The following is a 22360-nucleotide window of genomic DNA, read 5'->3' as shown; positions in this document are numbered from 1 at the left end:
TTCATGAGCCTGTATGGTAAGTGACAACAGAAGTCCTTTGTCCGGCCTAAGAGCTTTCATAAGAGCAGTAACAACCTAGGTGCTTTGGGTGGTGGTCAGGTCATTCATAGATTCAATGCAATTTCACGAGAGCTGGAAATCAGAAACACTTCTTGGTAGTGTAAAATTAAAAGCAAATGACTATGATTGCAACTGATTTCTTTGTCATTTCCCCCAAAGAGAAGAAAAGCTGTTGTGAAACCATTGTGAATGGGAATAAATAAAAGGGGGAGAAATCCTGAATATAGTGTATTGATTTCTTTTGAAGTCATTTGGGAATCATTTTGTTCTAAAAACAACTCGTAGAATTAAATCAGATAAATTTTGATGCATGCTGTACGAATAGTTTGTGTGTGTGTGTGTGAAATCTCGCAGTGGAGGGACCAGATGGCCCATGTGATTGGTAATAGGATATAGAGCCCTTCACCTCTAGGTCACATATTCAAATTTGCCTCAGTCACTAGTGATTTGAACATAGTTATCTGATGGCCTTTCAGTGTTTGCAAAATGAATTGGTTTCAGTCCAGTTCCTAGTGGGCCATGTGGTCACATCACAATTACTACCCAGGTTTCAGAGTAACAGACGTGTTAGTCTGTATTCGCAAAAAGAAAAGGAGGACTTGTGGCACCTTAGAGACTAACCAATTTATTTGAGCATGAGCTTTCGTGAGCTACAGCTCACTTTTAGTCTCTAAGGTGCCACAAGTACTCCTTTTCTTTTTGCGAATTACTACCCAGAGTCTTTTCAGAGAACTTTAGAGTGGAAACGTATATTGAGTAGTCATAGAAGTACCCTTTTGAGCTCTAGGGGTCCAATTTGATGTCTACGCACTCTTAGAGGATGATATAGGGAAGTTTGCACTGCCACAGTCTCCTTGAATACTTTATTCCGTGGATGGGAAGTTCAGTCCCAAGGCACACCTGTCAAACTAAGTCTGACACTACAAGTAACAAAAATAATTTGTTAAAATTTCTTCCTTGCGGAAAAGAATTCATGGCATAAGAAGTACCATACAGACATAAGAAGTACCATACAGAGAAATAGTTACATTTGTGAACATATGGGGAAAGTTCAGGTTATGTAGGGTTTTTGCAAATGAATCATGTCTTTCTAGTTTATAACCAACTGCCTCTCGCTCTGAGAGAACTTAGAAATCTACTTTAAGTTAAGAGCATGATGTCGGTGCTAGACTTGCTTGCTAGACTCAGTATGTCAGCTGATGCTTATTCACAGTAGGTTGCTACGTTCTAGCTGTCTAGGTTCTCATATAGGCACCCATCGAGACACTTGGAGGCTATGGTCTACTTAATATATATTTCAGAGTAACAGCCGTGTTAGTCTGTATTCGCAAAAAGAAAAGGAGTACTTGTGGCACCTTAGAGACTAACCAATTTATTTGAGCATGAGCTTTCGTGAGTTACAGCTCACTTCATCATGCTCAAATAAATTGGTTAGTCTCTAAGGTGCCACAAGTACTCCTTTTCTTTTTTTAATATATATTGTATTGGTCTTGGAGTTGATTAGAATAATGGAAATAGAGGAACTAAGTGTGGCAGATGATGATATTTATATCTAGCCAGGTCTGGCAAATAGTGTATAGTAAGGTTTCAGAACAGCAGCCGTGTTAGTCTATATTCGCAAAAAGAAAAGGAGTACTTGTGGCACCTTAGAGACTAACAAGTTTATTTGAGCATAAGCTTTCATGAGCTACAGCTCACTTCATTGGATGCATCGGAGCTGTAGCTTACGAAAGCTTATGCTCAAATAAACTTGTTAGTTTCTAAGGTGCCACAAGTACTCCTTTTCGTTTTAGTGTACAGTAAATGTCAGATGGTGACCTTTGCTTAATGTTAGCTTGTATGTTACTTGAGTGTTCTTGCAATTGCTCTATTTGTTCAATTTTCACCACTTCCTCTCTCAGTAAAAACAAGTGTTCATGGTGGTTACATAGTATTTTTCTATATAAAGGTATTCATACAATTTTCAGCCATATCAAAAGTTCTACTGGTAAATATCAGGAATCCCTGTGTGGTTAACTGTATAACTCCTATTTTGAACTTCTAGAGTGTGCATGCTCAAAATACATTGAATGATGAAGGGCTATTTCCAGGACTTCTCCAACACTTTGGCATTACACTTGTGTTGTATTCTATTTTAATGGTTGAGAAATCTGATTAGCCTTTTGCACTTCCTTCCGCTCAGTCAGCAGTTCTCTCTGGGAGTATCTTTTGCTGTTGTTACTTTGCCCAGCCCTCTTGGGCAGGTCTGTTTGCCCACCTCTCCCCATGCTCTACACCACAAAGGGGTCTTGGGGGAAAAACTGCAGAGAGGAACCAGCCAGACACTCCATCTTTTGGACATTCAGAGGACTTTTTACAGGTTTCACTGGACTTTCTCTGCCCTGTGCTGATTGATTTGTTGAGTGCTCCAACCCTCTTCCTCTCCTACAGTCTCTTCACCACAGCTTTATTCCACACCTGCCTCTCTTGTCCTCTTCTCATCTGTCCTGTTCCCCTCTCATTCTTCCTTCCTCCCCCTTTAGATGATCCCCACTGACCTAAACCCCCATCCCTCCCAACAAATCATAGAACATGCAGTTTGGTGCCATCACATTGTTCACTCTGCTAGTGTGTTATGCCTCTTCCCCCACCTTGTGTCTGTCTTGTCTAGTTAGATTGTAAGCGCTTCAGGGCAAGGGTCATCTACTACTCTGTACAGCACCTAGCACATTAGGACCCCATTCTTGGTTGGCCCATGAGCACTGCTGTAATTAGCATGATTAATAATATCCATTTGATGCAAGCAACAGTGTATCCAGACAGTGCAACAAGAATATTCTGTTTATATGCTATTGAAATTGGCTCATGAGATTCTTGATAGTGATTTGTATCTGCTAAAAATGAGACCATTTTTGGATTAATGGAGTATTCTCAACAAGATCAGGAATACTGGATCAACTGTGATATTCTACTTAAAACTTGATGTCCATTTCTTCCACCTGGTCTTCCCAATTAAACTTTTTATGCTGACAAATAAGAGATTTTATCAGTTGTAGTCTACAGTAAATACATACATATATAATTTAGCTAATCGGCAGAATAAAACAAGTTTTAAGAGCTGAAAGGACTTCACAGGTGTGCATGTGGTTCCCATCGACTTCCACTGGGGAGTTGCTCATGAATGTAAGGACATAATTTGTTTTTAAAGCTGTACAAATTTGGATGGGTAGGTGGGTGAAATTAGATAGTCCTACAAGACAAAAACAGTAAACCTAACCTAGTAAAACTGGTTAATCATAGAATATCAGGGTTGGAAGGGACCTCAGGAGGTCATCTAGTCCAACCCCCTGCTCAAAGCAGGACCAATCCCCAATTTTTGCCCCAGATCCCTAAATGGCCCCCTCAAGGATTGAACTTACAACCCTGGGTTTAGCAGGCCAATGCTCAAACCACTGAGCTATCCTATCAAAGGGAGCACACAGCAAAAGTGTCAAGATAATCTCTTTTCTTGGTAATTTGTATAAAACTACCAGTTGTGATGTGGTGCAGTGTCACAAGATGGTTAGTGTCAGAACAAGCCAGTGTAGCCGATCCCAAACACCTAAATGCTGCAAGAAGTGATATTGATTCAGTGGGTAGTACTTTTCTCTCTAAACCAATGCCTTATCATGGTGTTAAGGAAAATTGTGCTGTGCTTTTTTTTTTGGATGAGAGAAAGTGATTCCTGATTTTTTTTTTTTTTTTTTAATATGGATTACATATTGTATATTCAGAACACACAATATATAATCCATGATGGAGTCTTCTGGCCAAATTATAACTCATTTACTTTCTACCCACACGATTTTCCCCTGGCTTTTCAACAGGATACAATATTCTTCACTTCCCATCTTAAATTATGTTTAGTGTTTGTTGGTGTTGGTATGCTGTTCTGGAACAGTTGCCATATTTCCGTCACTGAGTTGGCTGTATTTGGGTGGTAAGCAAAGTGATCCCTCGGTGTAGCTTTAAGTTGTCTGGCATCTTTGGACTGTTCAGAATACAAGATGCCAAGAATGCAATGACTTGGCATGTTTGGTTGAGGCAGTTGTTACTGCACCTCTGTCCCGCATGTCTTTGGGTGTACTGAAAGACTGGGGACCTGATACTTCACTGCATCACGTCACTTCTGCACTAGTGGAACTCCACCAAAGAACCATTTGGTAAAACTGGAGTAACAGCTGGGAATTTGGCCCTTCACCTCTTTGCTGTATCAGTACATTTGAAAGAAGTTTCCAGAGTCAAATAGCAAGCCCTCCTATTAAGCCAGACTTACACCAGTGGCTGAGGAGAAATCGTTGCTGCTCTCCTGCAGGTGTTCCAATGGGGAAAGGCAGCTTTAAAATCTGTCTGGAGCTCCATAGGAATCTCATTGATGAAGGCTCAATGAGCACATTTTCTAGTTGACCTACTCTGGATCCCTCTTAGGCAAGCTATACCCACTTAGGGGCTGTACTCGCTGGGCCTGGGCACTCAGGAGAGCAGGTGTTAGCAGTAGCCTGTACCACCTGCACTCCTGGTGCACTAGGGTGCTGGAGTCTGGGCTCCTCTAGCCGTGAAGTGAACTGGACCCATAGTTTTGATGTTGTTATGTTGCTGATAGTGTTTCTTAGTGTTACATTTAAGAATGCTCTTCACTGTGTCAATAGTACATTAATAAAGTGCCAGTTATACAAGGAAAACCCAGAGGAGAAAATAGTGCCGGAAATTGGGGCATAACTTGGGATAGACTATATGTTTCCAATGTAACTACCAACACTTCATGACATAGATGGGTTTGGGTTTGATCAAACTCTGGCTTTTCACTTGTTTTGGTTGTGACGGTGCACCCCATAAAGCTTTATGGAAATATACTTATGAATGTATATATGACATAACTGGAATATGTTTTATGCTACATATACCATGTAACATATCTCTGTAAAGGCTATGATCTACTGAATCTATTAATCCTATTTGTATGCATGTATCATTTTTGTATTTGAAGTTATGAATATTGGCTGTGTACTTGCTTGATTTTTAAGTAGCCTTAGTAAAGCATTTGGTCAGTTTCTTGAGAAAGGAATGTGCAAATTAAGTGCCCAATCAAGAAGCACTTAATGAACAATGGATCTTGGAATGCTTCAATCCACATAAAAAGTCTACTTGAGGATGTTCAAGGTAGCATGTGAACCATGGCTGCTATCTGTAAGTTCTGAGTCATGCATGGACATGTGACTGGCCCATGTGACTCCAAAACTCCATATTGTAGCTGGGATTCTACACAGGGGAAAGTGGGGGGTCTCCACTCACAAGAGAGAGTCTATTTAAACCCTTGGGAGACCCCTCCATTTTGTCTTGAGCTGGATAAAGCGAGAGCCTCTCCACCCCCAAGGATACCTGAAAGAAACTGGAACAAAGGACAGTAACTGCGGGGGGTGTGAGTGATTGCTGGACCCAGACTAGAAGGAGACTAGTCTGTAAAAGGAAGCTTACTGGAATTCCTCTAAGGGTGAGGTTTTTGTCTGTATTCAGTTTTCTTACTGTATTAGACGTAGACTTGCGTGTTCTATTTTATTTTTCTTGGTAATTCACTTTGTTCTGTCTGTTACTACTTGGAACCACTTAAATACAGAAAGTAGGATTTAATAAAATCATTTTTACTTATTAATTAACCCACGGTGTGTATTAATACCTGGGGGGGAGGGGGAAACAGCTGTGCATCTCTATCAGTGTTATAGATGGCGAACAATTTATGAGTTTACCCTGTATAAGCTTTACACAGGGTAAAACGGATTTATTTGGGGTTTGGACCCCACTGGGAGTTGAGCATCTGAGTGTTAAAGACAGGAACACTTCTGAAGCTGCTTTCAGTTAAGCCTGCAGCTGTTAGGGGACATGGTTCAAACGTGGCTCTGGGTTTGCAGCAGGCTAGTGGATCGGACTCAAACCAGGCAGGGCACTGAAGTCCCAAGCTGCCAGGGCAGGGAAAGCAGGGGCAGAAGTAATTTTGGCACATCAGTTGGCATCCCCAAGGGGGTTTCTGTGATCCAGCCCATCGCACTGGTGTTTTAGGTTTGCCAGGTATAATATATTGTCTTCTCAAGTCATGTAAGATTAAAGGGACTTGTTTGTGCATAGAAGGAGGAGGAGTGCCCAGAGACGGACCATGTGAAATATAGACAGATGTACAAAATATATTCCTTTTATTCCAGGTAGGCACTGTATGTTATTTCTGTTCTGTGAGGAAAACGTTGTTTAAGATCCACATTTTGACAACATTAAGTTTAAGGTAGCTTCATTACTCTAGAAGCATAGGAAAGTGTAGATGTAGATATATTATAGAGTAATCCGGGAACTGAGGGTGGTGAAGGATGATGGTGAAGGCATAACATTGGGAATTCTGGATCAGAACCTCACCTGGTGTAGTAAAGTCAGTGCAGTTGTGCTAACTTATCCCAGCTCAGAATCTGGACCTCTAGTTAAAAAGCAAAACAAAAAAAACCCTAAAGCTTTTTTGGATGGTACTTAAAGATTGAAAGTAGGTCTAAACATAGGCTTGCAATCCTATAAATAACTCCTTGCAATAAAAATAACCAAACCTTTAGGCTGTATTCTAACTTCCCAGATACTTATGCAGATATAATGAAAGAATACCTTAAATTTTTTTTGAAGGATTAAGTTACTAAACCCATATTCTGGCATATCTGGGGGAAAAAAAGCACTTTCAGGCAAATAGAGATGGGGTGGGATGTGTGTGTGTGTGTATATACACACACATAATAAAAATTATAAAATGGAATATGACTAGAATGGGAGATTTTAATTAAAATAAGTCATGTTTTGATCTGAACATCCCCTTCCATTGATTCTGTAACATGTAAATGTGTTTGGCCCGAGCCCCCACAACATCATGTTAGCACATGAAAAGAAGAGACTACCTGACTGGTCTGTCTCCATTGTCCAAGCTGAGTGAAATGGAGAAAGTTCCTGTTTGAATAATTTAAGATGTTGGTAACACAAGGTAGGGAATTTGTTTTATTTAACAAATAAGATAAAAATAAGCGGCAGCTAGCACATCCCTCAGCCCACGCCGCTTCCCGCAGCCCCCACTGACCTGGAATGGCAAACTGCGGCCAGTGGAAGCTGCGATCAGCCGAACCTGCAGATGCTGCATGTAAACAAACCATCCCGGCCTGCCAGCAGATTTCCCTGATGGGCCGCGTGCCAAAGGTTGCCGATACCTGGTGTTGATTTTACTTTTTGTTTTGATTAAGTAGGAATGCGAAGGTATAAATGACCCACAGTAATGCTGCACGCTTACTGGTAGGATTCATGGATTTAGCTCATCGTTTCATAGTTTTTGTTCTCAATCACTATATTCCAGATAGGGCTGGTATCAGTGGTTATTAAGATTGACCAACATTTTCCATTATAAGACCCTGTTTTCAGTTGCATATAACTTTGCCAAACTTTAATCATTTTAGCTGAAATTTCCATGCTGGGTATCTGAATTTTTTCAAGAACATTTAAGGCAAAATGGTGCAGTTATTGCCAAGAAAAAGGCTAGGGGAGAAAACATTGTTTTGCCCATATTTTTTAAAAAAATATATCTTGAGCCCTTTTCTTTGACCAGCTCTACCACCCCCATGCTTTGGAGCAGGGACTTGAAATATGGTAGGTCTTTGTATCAGGGATGTGCCTTTTGCTGTCCCTGTAAAAAATCTGCCCAAATTTGGCCAATTTATAAGTCTTCGGAAAAAAATCTTAGTTTGTACATGCTCAGTAGAGAGTTGCTGCTGCTAAAAGATTCCATCTTCACTGAGCATGCGCCAGCCTTTCACCGCTCCTAGGGGTACCCAGACAGTGCATGCTTTAGTGAGAAATTTCTGTGATCCTGTAACTAAAAACTGTATCATAATGTATTTGTATATGTACAAGGGCTGCATACTTTGAGCAGAAAATAGTCCCAGACTGCCACCACTACAAGACTTCCCTATGTCATTATAATAGATTCACTGCTTATCTTTGTTCGAGAATAATCTGAACGACCAACCTCCAGAGAGAAATCTTAGGCTATGGCTACACAACAGAGCTTACAGCCGCACAGCTGAACAGATGCAGCTGTGCCACCATAGCGCTGCTAGTGCAGAGCTGTAAACCGATGGGAGAGAGCTCACTCATCGACTTCATTTCTCCAGCTCCCACAAGCGGCAGTAGCTTTGTCGGCGGGAGAAGCTCTCCTGCCGACATAGCGCTGTCCACACCAGCGCTTAGGTCGGTGTAACTTATGTCGCTCAGGAGAGTGGCGTATTCACATCCCTGAGTGACATAATTTATACTGACGTAAGAGGTAGTGTGTACACAGCGTTGGAGTGGACTGAACTTAGAACAAGGACAAAAATGGCAAAATTAGCAATGGAAGATTTGAGCAAAAGTGGAAAGAGACCTAAAATATAAAACTATCTGATATGGAATATGGCGAAGAGTTTATGGATGGCTGAAGGTGGTTAGAGAATGAGGAATAGGCAATGGAGGAGTAAAATGAGCTTCTTGCTTCCTCTGTGACATAGTAATGCTCTCTCGCACTAAAAAGCTGAATATTGAAAGAAAATGAGTAACAGTAAGAACACAATAAAACTAATGAAATTGCTGTTCACATTAGTCTTGTACAGTTCTTAAATTATTCATAATCTGAAAATTATCTAAAATCCATTGGAAGTGTAAAGTCAGGATTTCTTTAACTGCTTTAAATTTGCATACCCACCAATCAAAACCTTGTGTGTTGGTGCTTACTCCTGACTGAGTCAGGAGAGAGACATCTCCATATCACTGGCAATGAGATAGAGTATCTCTCAGACAATGTCTGCTTTGTTTTGTGCTCTGCATTTTTAAAAGAGAAGGTTCTATTTCATAAGCCTCTTTGTTTTGAACACTGAATAGCATGGCCTGATTCTTCTTGCATGTGATGTGGCAGTAGCTTTATATGCTGTTTTTTCTGTTTTAGTTTTAGTGTAAACTTTAAAAACAAGTTTCATGGCTTCAACAAGTTTCAGCATTTAATCACTGACTACCAGCACATTTTTCTCATCATAATGTAAATTTCACAAACAAGGAAAATCTTTCATGCGGTATAAATAAACTTGATTGACCAATGGGTGTGGGGGAGAGGGGAATTGCTCACAATGCAGATGTTTTGCTCAGGGTACTTGTAACACTGGGCTATTTTGTACTTCTCCCTTAAAATATCTGCTTGTTGTTGTGAAAGAATATTGTTTAGATAACGAGGAAAACTTGTAAAGTTCTGAAGAAACAGCAGTAATATTTCCTAGAGTTCTCAAAAATGTCATGAAGTTTATATGAAGGCAGTCTGATTATAAAACCTTAAGGCTTTACTTAGAAAAAAAAATTACTTATATGGTCATTTTGTGTTGCTTTTATAAATTAGTATACAAATGTAAGGATTATCCATGAAATTTATAATGCTGTATGTTTACATGAGCTGGCGGGGGATGATGACTTGAAATTGAAAGAAACTGAAGAAAAATTACATTTGCTAAATTTAATTGCTAGAATATTCACATGTAGCACTTTTCATTGGTAGATTTCCAAGTGCCTTACAAAGGAGGTCAGTATCATTATCCCCATTTTACAGGTGGGGATACTGAGGCACAGAGAAGGGAAAGTGACTTGCTAAAGGTCATCTAGTAGATCACTAGCAATGCCAGCACTAGAACCTGACTCCCAGTCCATTGCACTAGCCACTAGGACGTACTGTCTAGGAGTGGACGTAGCCTTTCTGTACATTAGCAGTGACTGCATAATAAACAAAGCTCATTCCTGCAAGTATTGAAGATTTCTCTGGTAGTCTCTATTACAGTGCATTGTCCTGCATGGCAAGAACCTGCAACAATGCTCTGCACCTTTCAATTTATACGTGGCCACCATGGCCAATACTTCAACTTCTTATGCACAGAATCATGTGTTACTATATTCAAGAGCTCTATTTTAGTTACTTACATAGCCCCCATTACCTTAATATCTAAGTGCCTTGCAATCTTTTAATGCATTTATCTGCACAACACCCCTGTGAGGCAGCCTATTCTCCCTTTCAGGCAAAGTCACTCATGCCCCTACAGGAGAGAATAAGGCCCAACAACTTTTCTAAAGGAGCTACATTATTTGTAAAAGTAGACTGTCCAGGAACTTGCCTTTGCAGTCATTGAAACCATTTGGGACATATATGAAGTCCAGAGGCAGTTTGTGCCTGATGTGTACAGAACTCCAGATAAAAGTTGTAGCCAAAACAACATGACGACAACTTATTTCCTGGAAGTTACAAGTTTAGTAAAATCAGTATTTGGACAAAATATTTAAATTGATGTAAATGCTAGGGATGGGTTTGCAAGTTGCTTATTAATACTGCCTCATTTGAGTGATCAGCATTCCTGGAGGCTGGGTGATCCCTGACTTTAGTTTTTTTAAACTAACATTTGTCAGGGATAGTCTAATCCCACCTCAGTGTGGGGGGGATGGACTGGGTGACCTCCAGAAGTCCTTACAGCCCTGCATTTCTGTGACTCTATATAATTCACACAGGACGTAAAGAAATGCCTCTTTTTTGAAAATGAGAGATAGGTGAATCTCCCTTTTTGGAAGTGTGTGTATGGGGAAAGGTTCTAAAAATAGGAACCGTAAAAGGTGCGAAGTGTGTGGAAGAGTAGATAAGCTTGGCACACGTCCTGGAAGGCTACACCTGCACTTGTGACTTTACACCATTACACGTGCCTTGATGTGTCACAACCTCCCTGTTGCCCATATCCGAAATCTTGAAGCATGTTGCTGAATGATAGCACACAGAACGAAAGCTACATGTATGAGGGATTGAGTAGGTACATGCCTCTGTTGTGGCATGGCCCCATATTAGCCCTGTAGTGCAGTGCCGAAATGGCCAGTGGGTGTGTGCCAGGTCATGGGTATCGATAGTCCTCCAGGGCTATTCCCACAATGCATTCATCCCTTTACATACTGCCTGACCCTTACCTAAAGGCATAAAGGACTCAGACTTGACCCGCCCCCCGACTTTCCATTGCCGGGGTATAGCAACCTGTGCTGAGCACTTCAGATCAGTTCTCCCATGAACTCTGTGGCTGAGGACAGGTGACCACAGATCATGTTCCAAGAGCTGCCTCTGGTCTCTGGAACACACGTGGGTTTTGATCAGTGTGTGCTCGGAGTACACCGTCCTCCACAGTTTCGCTTGGATCAGCAGGAACATACTCCTCTAACAGGGCCTTTCATGAAGTCTGGAGGAGACAAGATTCACTAGACTCCAGCCCATTGCACATGAAGCACCCGTGGCTCTTGTAGTGGAGAGTGAAGGACTCAACGATCACTCCAGGAGAGGACCTAGCACATGCCCATGCTACGATGAGCTGGACCAGGCACCCTCCAGGACTGCAAGTATGGACCTTAAGTGAGACTCATGACCCTCTCCTCAATTCCACTGGCCTTATTGTATGACCAGATGCCATTAAGGGGCACAGTGAGGAGGCAGTGGGGACCCTGGAGGAAGAGGAGCATGTGATTCTGCGTTTCTACCAGGTTAACTGAGGAAGCTTCCCCTGCCAAGAGAAACCAGAGCCTCTGCAGGAAACAGCACATGAGGCTGGTTAGTTACAATGCACCTTCACACTCCCTGGAACTATCCCCCTGCTCTGGTAATACATACCTGAAGCTGCTTCCTACCCCCAGCTCCTTGTGGTCCCAAAGCAAAACAAGGCTGTAAACCAACGACTTGCTCAGAATCCCATGAAGCCCAGTAAAGCACTCAATGGAAGCTATAACAGATTCCTAAGGAGCAGTAAAGAAAGAACAGTTTCATGACACTGACGGTTGTGTAAACACCCCACGACCATTTTTCTTGCCCCTTCTGTATAGGAGCTGCATGAAGCAGGGTTTTTGCTTGCTTGTGTGTGGGGCTGTCTAGGTCCTGAAAGGGAAACATATAGTTGTCCAAGGAACATCAGAGCAGTCCAATCCCACTATGACCATTTCAAATGGTTATTACCATTCCCACTCCCTCCCTGGTGTCTATCCTCTCCCTGTGCTGAGCCACCCTGCAGAAGCTGTGGAGTGTGAGCGTAGGTGAAGCATCCCTCCAGCACTTGCACAAACACAAGGTCTAGTCTCTTAGGAGTGGAGAGGCGACTTGCTTGCAGGGTTAATGCAAAAGTTCTGGGAAGAAAATACACTTGAGGTTTGACTGCTTTCCTGTCCCATTCAAAGTGGTGTGCTGGACTTGGGCTGGACTTTCTGGCAAGACAAAGGGTTAGGTGGAAGTTTTTCTCTTGCCCTTTTCCATGGGAACTCTGTCTGCTTGTTTAGAATACGATCAGTTTCCTCTTAAATTCCCTCCTAGTGCTCTCACATAATTCAGCAAATTTAGTGTGGCAAAAATTCAAGCTGTCTCTTCAATTTTAAGGGCAGGGCAAATGGGCCTGGACTACCTTCATAGCTCACTCAACCCCTCCACTCAGCAATATGTAGAGGGGTGAGCATTAGCAGAAACATCGCTCTGGCAGAGGTGGCCGGGTGACCTCCACTGCACTGGAAAGTCACTTCTTCATTCCATTCCATTCCATTCCATTCCATGAACACTGCTATGTTCTCCAAATGATGGCCAGCCTTTAAAGAAGAAATAGGTAACCAGTAATGTAATCCCTGAAAGGAACCAAACTCCTCCTCAACCATTCCCATGATGCACTGTAAACCATGGAACATTTTATTAACAGTACTGCTGGTATTTTACCACTTTGCCCTCAGCTCCTTCGACACGGGCTGCAAAAATAGTCTGAAGGAAGGAGACTGTAGCAGTTGCATTCCTGGGATGCTAAAAGGCATCAATATTGTAGCCGTCGGCAGCACTGTTATGTTATGTGATGGAATTGCTTAGGTTCCTCCAAAGGAGAAATGAAATATAATGCTAGCTTTCTCTTTGACTTACCAGGACATTCCCCCTCTAATAGGGAAACCATTCTGCTGGGAGGGCAGCAGTAGAGATAGCAGATGGAGGAGGACTCTGGGGGACTTGTGGATTGGTGTTGACAGCAGGAGTCAGGAGCAGTTTGAATTCCTTAGGGCAAGGGAGAATTGGGCTCTTAAGCAGGAGGAGGCACTGATGAACTGATTCACGGAGCAGAGTATGCCCAGATGGAATGGGACCATGCACACATGCAGTCACTGGTACAACTCATACCACTCGGGGCCTGCCTGCTCGATGCCATGGCCTCTGCTCCTCTCCAGAATAGCCAGCACCTCCTGCTCCTGCTACTCCTCTTCCTCCCCCAGCCACCCAGGCTACTGCTGCTGAGGCAGTGAATCTGACCATTGCTGCCAGGGAAGAGCATGCTGGACACCCAGCACATCTTCTGCTGGCACCTCTCAGGGGAACCGCCCCACCCCCGCTCCCCAAGCATTAAAGAAGGGAATGAGGAGCCCAATCCAGTCTTTGTCACCCAGCCTGAGTGTGGCCCCCAAGCCCATGCAGGAGACATCCCTGTTTGTCCCCCTGCACAATGATCTGCACCTATTCCTCCCCCATCAGGCCATGAATTGGTGTGGTGTGATGGCTGAGGCTTATTCCCAAGAGACTAATGATACTGGGCTCAAGACCACGGTCCTGAGACCAGGTCCTGAGAGATCTTCTAGGCTGCCAGGTGGAGGGTTGGAGCATGGCTGCTCCCACAAACCAGATTTGAGACCTGTGGGTCATGACGCCATATAGTTAGTTTCCCCATCTGTAAAGTGGGAATAATGACACTGACATCCTTTGTAAAGAAATGTCTTTGGGATCTACTCAGGAGAGATCCCCCAGGACTAGAAAAGGGCATATATAATACCTATTTATAAAAAGGGAAATGAGGACAACCCAGGGAATTATACACCAGCCAGCTTAATTTTGGTACCCGGAAACATAATGGAACAAATAATTAGGCAATCAAATTTGTAAGCACCTAGAAGAAAATAAGGTCAACATGGATTTGTCAAGAACAGATCATGTCAAACCAACCTAATATTCTTCTTTGACAATGTAACAAGCAGAACTTAAATTCAGCCAGAGCTGTCTGGAGTAGAGCTCCGGTAAATATTTTCCAGGGCTGAAGCCCCAAACCTGGCACACCCCCCACAAAGCTGAAGCCCCAAGCCCTGAATGGGGGGAAGCATGGGCAGCTTCTGGAAATAATCTGTGAAAATTTAAGCCCTGGTAATAAGCCTTGTAGATAGAGGGGAAGCAGTAGATGTGATATATCTCAACTTTAATAAGGCTTTTGATACCGTCTCATAAACAAACTAGAGAAATATAGCTTAGACTAACCTAGTGTAAGGTGGTGTGCACCTGATTGGGAAAGCATACTTAGAGTAGTTATAAATGGTTCATAATCAAGCTGGAAGGGCATATTGAGTTGGGATTTGTCCCTGCAGGGATATGTCTTGGTCTCATTCTGTTCAGTATTTTCATAAATTATTTGGATTTTGGCATAGAGTACACATGGCCAAGGTCACTGGCCTTCCAAGCCACATACAACAATCTTCAGAAGTTTGAGAGCCAGAGCACGTCTGCCAGGAGCCAAGGCTCAGGGCTTCAGCCCCACTCCTGCTGAAGTCCTGAGTCCTGGCAGGTGCATCTGTAGGGCTGAAGGCCTGAGACCTTCCTCCCCTCTGGACAGAAGCTCCTACCCTACCAGCCCACTGCAAGGCGGAGGTCCCAAGCACCCCCCACTCAGTCTGGTAGGCACTTTAATGGTAAAAGAGCTGCATGTGGCTTGTGAGCCACAGTTTGGCCACCCCAGGCATAGAGTGTACACTTATAAAATTTGCAGTTGATACCAAGCTGGGAGGGGATGCAAGCACTTTGGAGGACAGGATTAGAATTCAAAAGACCTTAACAAACTGGAGAAATGGTCTGAAATAAATAGGATGAAATTCAATAAGGATAAATGCAAAGTACTACACTTAGGAAGCAGTAATCAATTGCGCAAATAAAAAATGGGAAATTACTGCCTAGGGAGCAGTATGGCAGCAAAGGATCTGTGGTTTATAGTGGATCACAAACTAAATGAGTTAGCAATGTAATACTGTTGCAAAAAAACAGTGACAAAAAACAAACAAACAAAATCAACCACCCATCATTCTGGGAAGTATTGGCCGGAGTGTCGTAAGCAAGAAGTAATTCTTCCACTCTGCTCAGCACTGATATGGCCTCAGCTGGAGTCTTATGTCCAAATCTCAGGATCATGCTTCAGGAAAGATGTGGAAAAATTGGAGAAAGTCCAGAGAAGAGCAACAAAAATGATTCAACGTCTGGAAAACATGACTTATGAAGAAAGATTGAAAAAAATGGGTATGTTTCGTCTGGAGAAGAAAAACCTGTGGCGGGACATAAGTCTACATAAGTATGTAAAAGGTGGTTATAAGGAAGAGGGTGATAAACTGTTGTCCTTAATCACTGAGGACAGGATAGGAAATGTCCTAATTGTAACAGTAGTCAAGCAATAGAGCAAATTACCTTTGCAGGTTGTGGGATCTCCGTCATTGGAGGTTTTAAAGAACAGGTTAGACAAACACCTGCCAAGGGTGTATAGATAACTCTGAGTCCTGCCTCAGTGCAGGAGGCTAGACTAGATGACCTGTTGAGGTTGCTTTGAGTCCTACAGTTCTGTGATTCTAGGATAAGCGCTATGAGCAGCGGTATCAGAAAACACTGAGAGGAAGGAATGTGTGAAGCCCCTCTGCAAACCTTGCAGAACTGTTTTTAAATAACTTTAACAATGCTTCAGTGCTCCCCATAAAGCACCCTGAAACAGAGCTGTTACCCTATAACAAAAACCATTGCTCAATGATGGCATGAAAGTACATATATACTCTCCATGGCACAAAACCCCGCCAAAGGTGTTAACCTTGCAGGCCCCCCGCCCAATTACCTGCTTTCAGTTAGTACATTAACGTCATCTGCAGGGGATCAAAACCCACTGAGGTTTATCACAACACCATTATGTAGCAATGTTTGATTGGGTTTTTCCAGCAGCACCATCGCGTCACACTCTGGCTGCACACTGATCCACAATGTGTGAGCAAATAGCATCATGAATTTCCAGGAACCAGGAGCAGTGTGCACGAGGGAGGGATCCAGCTGACTATAGATTTTGAAAACCAGATCTGTCCTGTGCCCACTTGCTCTGGAAGTATTCCCCTTTAGCATTGCAAGTGTTATGCAAGCCCTGGCATGCCATGATAATGTGAACTGTGCTGGCTACAATGGCATTCACGTGCATCTGCAGGCTTCGCCAATGAGCTTGCAGATGCCCAAAGGTGCACTCCAACACAATTCTGCAGCTACTCAGTCGGTAGTTCAAGTCCCTTTTTCTTAGGTTGGTGATGTTGGGATACAGCTGCATGAGCCATGTTAGGACTGGGTATGTGGGGTCTCCCAAAATAACTGTTGGCACAGAAACACTACATATAACCACATAGTTTCTGGGCAATGAAGTTCCTTTTCCCCCCTCAATACAATCCTGAGCTCCTGGCATCATGGACCTTTCACAGGTGTCCAGCACTGGTGTTCATGAACTAACCCGAGGCCCACTAAGCCTTGGAGAAGAAATGCACAGTAACATTTTTGGTTCACATATTCACCGGCTCCCTTCAGGGGGCAAAGTACTGGGATTGCCCCCTGCATGGTTCAGAACTGCCCTCCCACCCATCCTCAGAAATCCCACTATAATTCAGGGACTTCAGTTATGGTAACCACCTGTGGATAGATTACAGTATGGACAATATAGCCAGCCTGCACATCCACCATCCCAACAGTTGACTTCCCAGCCCCAAAATGGTTTGGAACTGACCGGTAGCTGTCAGGTGTTGCCAGCTTCCGAGGGGCAGTCACTACCTGCTTCTGGAGTGGTATGCATTTCCAAGAATGAGTGGGCTTGCACTGGAGTGTTGGTGCAGGCTGCTTGCACAGCTCCGTGAAGGTCTGTTTTCTCATTTGGAAGTTACGCAGCTACCGGTCATCATCCCAGGACTCCAAGATAATGTGGTCCCACCACACTGTGCTGGTTCTTCAGGACCAGAAACAGCGGTCCACCTATGGGCATACTATTGCAATCCCAGCATTGAAGATATCTGTTCTGTGGGACTGCAGTGGATTATCATTCAGCCCCTTGGTCAGGCGTTTTTGGCATCTCAAATATTTCTAGACCCATTCCATCCAGCAGCCAGTACTGGACCACATGAACATTTGTCCCACGAGCAGTAGCAGAATGACATAATTCTGGACTTGCTTGATGTCTTCCAATGCGGTTTGGCAGAGGGGAGAGAGAACTGGGAGCTGCCGTTGCAAAATGTGTGAAGGTGGCATACAGTACCAGCAACACACAGCAAGGCAGTTCCCAGAGTGTCTCCAGTGATGCAGAGGATTCTGGGACACTGTCCCTGAAATGGTGATGCTATCATCAGGTCCTGAAAAGGAGCAATGTGTATGTGGGAATATGCCTGTACCCAGTCTATACTTGTGCCCCAGCACAGCGTACGTGGACACTTGGTGCAGGCACAAAATACACGGGCTAGCAGTACATGGAAAAGTAGCCAGGGAAGTGTGCAAGTGTAGACATGGCCTAACTTGAGAGCTGCCCTACCAGAGACCTAGCCTGGTGAGTACTGTGCCTACACCCCTTCAGTTTGCTGCTTCCAAACCAATTTGGAATCTTGGCTATATTGCATGAAATAGATTGTGTGTATGTGTTTGTATATGTGGGTGGCTTCACTGTAACTGAAGTATGTGTAGTGTTACTTACAGGCCACATCACTGGCTAAAACACAGAGGGAAATCCGCTGACCTGGTTAAAACTTAGCACAATGCAGCAAACACCTTCCCGCTTCAGTGTGCGGTAGTTAAGGGCTGAATCGCCAGTGTGGTGCTACATGATAGACCCACACATTTGTCATGTAAATTAGCAATGTGCTTAAATTGCAGCAAGGGCGGTTTAGGTTGGACATTAGGAAAAACTCCCTGTCAGAGTGGTTAAGCACTAGAATAAATTGCCTCGGGAGGTTGTGGAATCTCCATCATTGGAAATTTTTAAGAGCAAGCTAGACAAACACCTGTCAGGAATGGTCTAGATAATACTTAGTCCTGCCATGTATGCAGAAGACTGGACTAGATGACCTCTCAAGGTCCCTTCCAGTCCTATGATTCTATGACACCGGTATGCTTCAGTTGCTGAAAGGCTGTGAATCTGAAATAGAGGAAGAATGTGGTTGTACATTCAGGAAAAGAGAGGAATTCAGGCCTTAAGAGTGTAGGAAGGGCTTAAAATGCTGTTCTTCAGTAAAATGGGGTAGTGTACGTTGGAGGCAGCCTTAACATATGCGAACAGTAGCATGTTGCTAGAATTCAGTTTCTCATTGACGTCCGTGAATCCCATCAGACCTCCTACAATAACCGTTCATGATTATTCTCTTTAGCCAGGTACACATTTAATTATAAAACTTTCAAATACACTCATAGACAGTTATACAGATTGGGTACATTCATCACATTACAGAAGAGCCTGCAGCTCATACTGACCCCTCGACCTTCTCAGCCAGTGTTTGTATCCTGTAGTGTGTCACCCTCCCGTCTAGCATTCTTTATGCAGTTTCTATTACTGCCACTTTGTCTGTTTCTTATACTAATTACCTACTTAGAAAAAAATTATTCTGTATCTTTTTTTATGTTCCTGACCCTGTCCTCTGTGGGAAAATCTGCAGGGCAAGAATTGGGCTCCTCAGCCACTTAAAAACCCTCTTGGCCACCTGTGACCCAGTCTCCTGACAATGAGGCATTGAGGGATAGCTGAAGACTCTTTAACAGCTTAGTGAAGGAGCATTTCCTTTCCATTCAGTAGTTGGTGAGCTGCGTGCACCTCAATCATTACCCTGTACTATCAACCCTCTTCTAATGAATTTAGCTTCCCCCTATACTCAAGACCCTTTATTCTTCTGTCTTTAAACTTTGCTGTCTTCAAGATGATTATTGTAAAATGGCCAAACGGTGCACAATTCTCCAGATGAAGGAGTGCCAGCTGTTTTAACACTGTTATAATCTCATGGGATTTGTGATCTAATCATCTCTATACATCTCAGTGTATACTTGATTTTCTTAACCATTGGCTAATATTAAAATTGAACTTCAAGTTCCTGCTTGGTGGCATCTTCCCTGCCCCATTCCCTTTCTTGAGTTAGTGTCTGAATTCTGGTCTTTTTTTACCTAGTGTTTAAGTTTTCATTTGTCCATGTCTAAGGTACTTTGTCTCATTGTCAGGCCTAGTGGTCAGAGTCCAAATGCCAGAGGCAAGGTTTGAGACCGAGTCAGCACCAGGCATCAAAGCTGAAGGGTAGAATCAGATTATCTGGAGACAGCAAAGGCAGGACTGGAGTGTGATTGGGTGCAGGGCACATCTAGGCAGGAGCAGGGGTTGGGATGAGATGAGCATAGGGAGGCAGAGAATTCACAGGTGTGTGCATGGAGTAGCCCTGATCCTGTGCCACTGCTTTGCTGAAGAGCAAGCCACCTGACTGCCTTAGCCAATCAGGTTGTTCTGCTGTCGCCCAACTGTGCTCATTGACTGCCTGATGAATGGACAGATGCAGCTGCAGGGCCTCATTCCTGACACGCACGCAGATGCTCCAGTCTCCCTTCTCAGGGAGTCAATACAGCAGATGTATACTGTGTGACATCTTTACACCTGGTGATGTAAAGTATGCGTGAAAAGTGGATGTAACAAAGTTCTCTGCCATGTTGCCATGTGCCTAGTCTTACCCAAGTTGTACCCAGTGAGCACTAACCTGTTACAAAGACCTTGTTTTAAATTTGGATTTTCAGTACATTTTATAAACCTTGCTAGTTATCTGTACAGCATAACATTAAAAACTTTCTTGAAATCTCAGTGAAGTGTCTACTGCTTTACTCCTGTGTTTTATTGTCACTGTGGGGATCTTATCAGATGTAGTCATGATTTCTTATTAATCCATGCTGTCTTTTCCCAGTCTGTACTTTTCCAGATATTTTGTTTTGTCTCTAATCAGTGACTACAGAAACTTTCCTCATCTAAGCTTAGATATACAGGTATGCGCTATCACTCCTTGATCCCCTCTTAAATATATATGTAATTTTAGCTTTTCTTCAGTTTGTGTCGTCTTGTTGCCAATGAGGAATCTAATTTCAATTACAAATTCTTTTATTTTACCTGCAATATCTTTGCTCTGAGTTGTCCCTTGAATTTGCCTCAGTAGTTTGCAATTCTTTCCACCACCTCAAATCTCATCTCACCCATGTCATGGTGACTATAGAATTTATACACTGCTGTCGCTCTGTGTATTTTGGGATATCCAAATTTATTTTGTGTTTTAAATTTATTTAACAGCTAAAATGTATCGGAAACCATTATATGCTTATTGACTGAGGCTAAAAGCATGAAAAAATACAATTTTAGTCCTTGGTCCAGTGAAGAAAACATTACTTCACACTAGCTTTTCAGAAGCTGAAGGTTCAGTCGTGAGCATATACATACCAGAATCAGCACTCTACTGATGCCTAATATGTAATACTCACAGGCTGGTGCTTTGATGTGTAATTAACCTTTTTTGAAGGACTAAGTTAGCAGGAATAAGTATAAATGACTTACCACAATAAAACTAACATGCTTAGGGGGTGCTGGTGCCATCATATATTAATTATAAACCACCATCGTGTAGGAATTTAAGACAAAATTGTGATTAGGGATCCATTTTTAGATTGTGCCTGCACATCCTTTATTTCTCCCCCAACCTCCTCCCACACACTTTCATCTAAGATCAAATATAATTTCTGTTTAATATCAGGATGTGCTGTGCCCACACCTTGACTACTCTCTCCAGTTCTGATTGTCCCATCTCAAAGGATATAATAGAACTGGAAAAAGTTCAAAGAAGGGCAACAAAGATGATCAAGGGTATGAAATGGCTTCCATATGAGGAGAGACTACAAAGATTAGGGCTGTTCAGCTTAGAAAAGAGATGACTAAGGGGGGATACGATAGAGGGCTATAAAATCATGATTGGTGTGGAAAAAGTGAATAGAGAAGTATTATTTACAATACAAAAACTAGGGATCACCTGATGAAATTAATCGGCAGCAGTTTTAATACAAACATGAGGAAGTACTTTTTCACACAATGCACAATTAGCTTTTGGAACTCATTGCCATGGTATGTTGTGATGGACAGAAGTATAAATGGGTTCAGAATAGAACTAGATAAGTTTATGGAGGATAGATCCATCAATGGTTATTAGCCAAGATTGGCAAGGATGCAACCCCATGCTTGGGGTGACCCTACACCTCTGGCTGCCAGAAGCCCCTCGGGGAAGATGGGGTGGATCACTCAAACTGCCCTGTTCTGTACATTTCCCCTGAAGCTCTGGTACTGGTCATTGTTGGAAACGGGATACTGGGGTGACCCAGAATGGCAATTCTTATATTTGTAATCACCGACTTGTCATTGACTTGGTGGACTCTCATTCTGCATTATGAAGGGAAATGGACATGATCAGACAAGTCAGATAAGTCTTTTTCCTTGTTTATTCCTGACTTTGGGTTTGAGAGGGAGGAGAGAATGGGGTGTAGCATAGAGGTAAATTGGTTATGTTACCAGCTTCCTACAGCAGTGGTTTTTCAGCTTGTTTTCATTTGCTGACCCCTAAAAAATGTCAAATAGAGGTGCAGATTTCCCCTTTGGAAATCTGACACACAATCTGTGGACCCCCAGAGGTCTGCAGACCACTGGTTGAAAACCACTGTCCTAGAGAATTGTCTCACTTGCAACCTTCAAAAAAGTGTGAATGTTTACTGATAAAGGAATAGTTGGGTGATGATCTTAATGTATGGCCATTTTACATAGAACTATGCTCCAGCAATATACTGGTTATTTTCTAGATGAATGTCTGAGAGAATGCATCTGTGCTTTGATAGATGTAGACTGTAACTTCATAAACAAGTGTTAATGCCAAGAAATATGATAAGTCACTGCCTTTTATAACTCTTTCTCTAGAACAGTACCCAGAAAAGTCATTTACTTTGCAGCTAATCAAAACTTTCAGTTAGAACCCTCTCTCTGATCAAAATTAACAACAATTGTGCTTCGTCAAAGGCTGTATTCCCTTACCTATTACACAAAGTAAAACTATTTCCCCATGCTTATTTTTTCCCCCTACTATTACTCGCATC

General features: G+C 42.8%; 1 protein-coding gene across 2 annotated transcripts in view; it reads left to right on the top strand.

Moving 5' to 3' along the window:
• The window catches only part of DNAJC6 (DnaJ heat shock protein family (Hsp40) member C6), a 90675-nt gene that overhangs the window by 23539 nt on the left and 44776 nt on the right, over positions 1-22360 (top strand). The gene's annotated exons all lie outside the window — the stretch shown is intronic.

This window comes from Lepidochelys olivacea (assembly GCF_965140295.1).
Source record: "Lepidochelys olivacea isolate rLepOli2 genome assembly, chromosome: 8".
Taxonomy (NCBI): Eukaryota; Metazoa; Chordata; order Testudines; family Cheloniidae; genus Lepidochelys; species Lepidochelys olivacea.
This window is presented reverse-complemented; position numbering and strand designations above follow the sequence as displayed.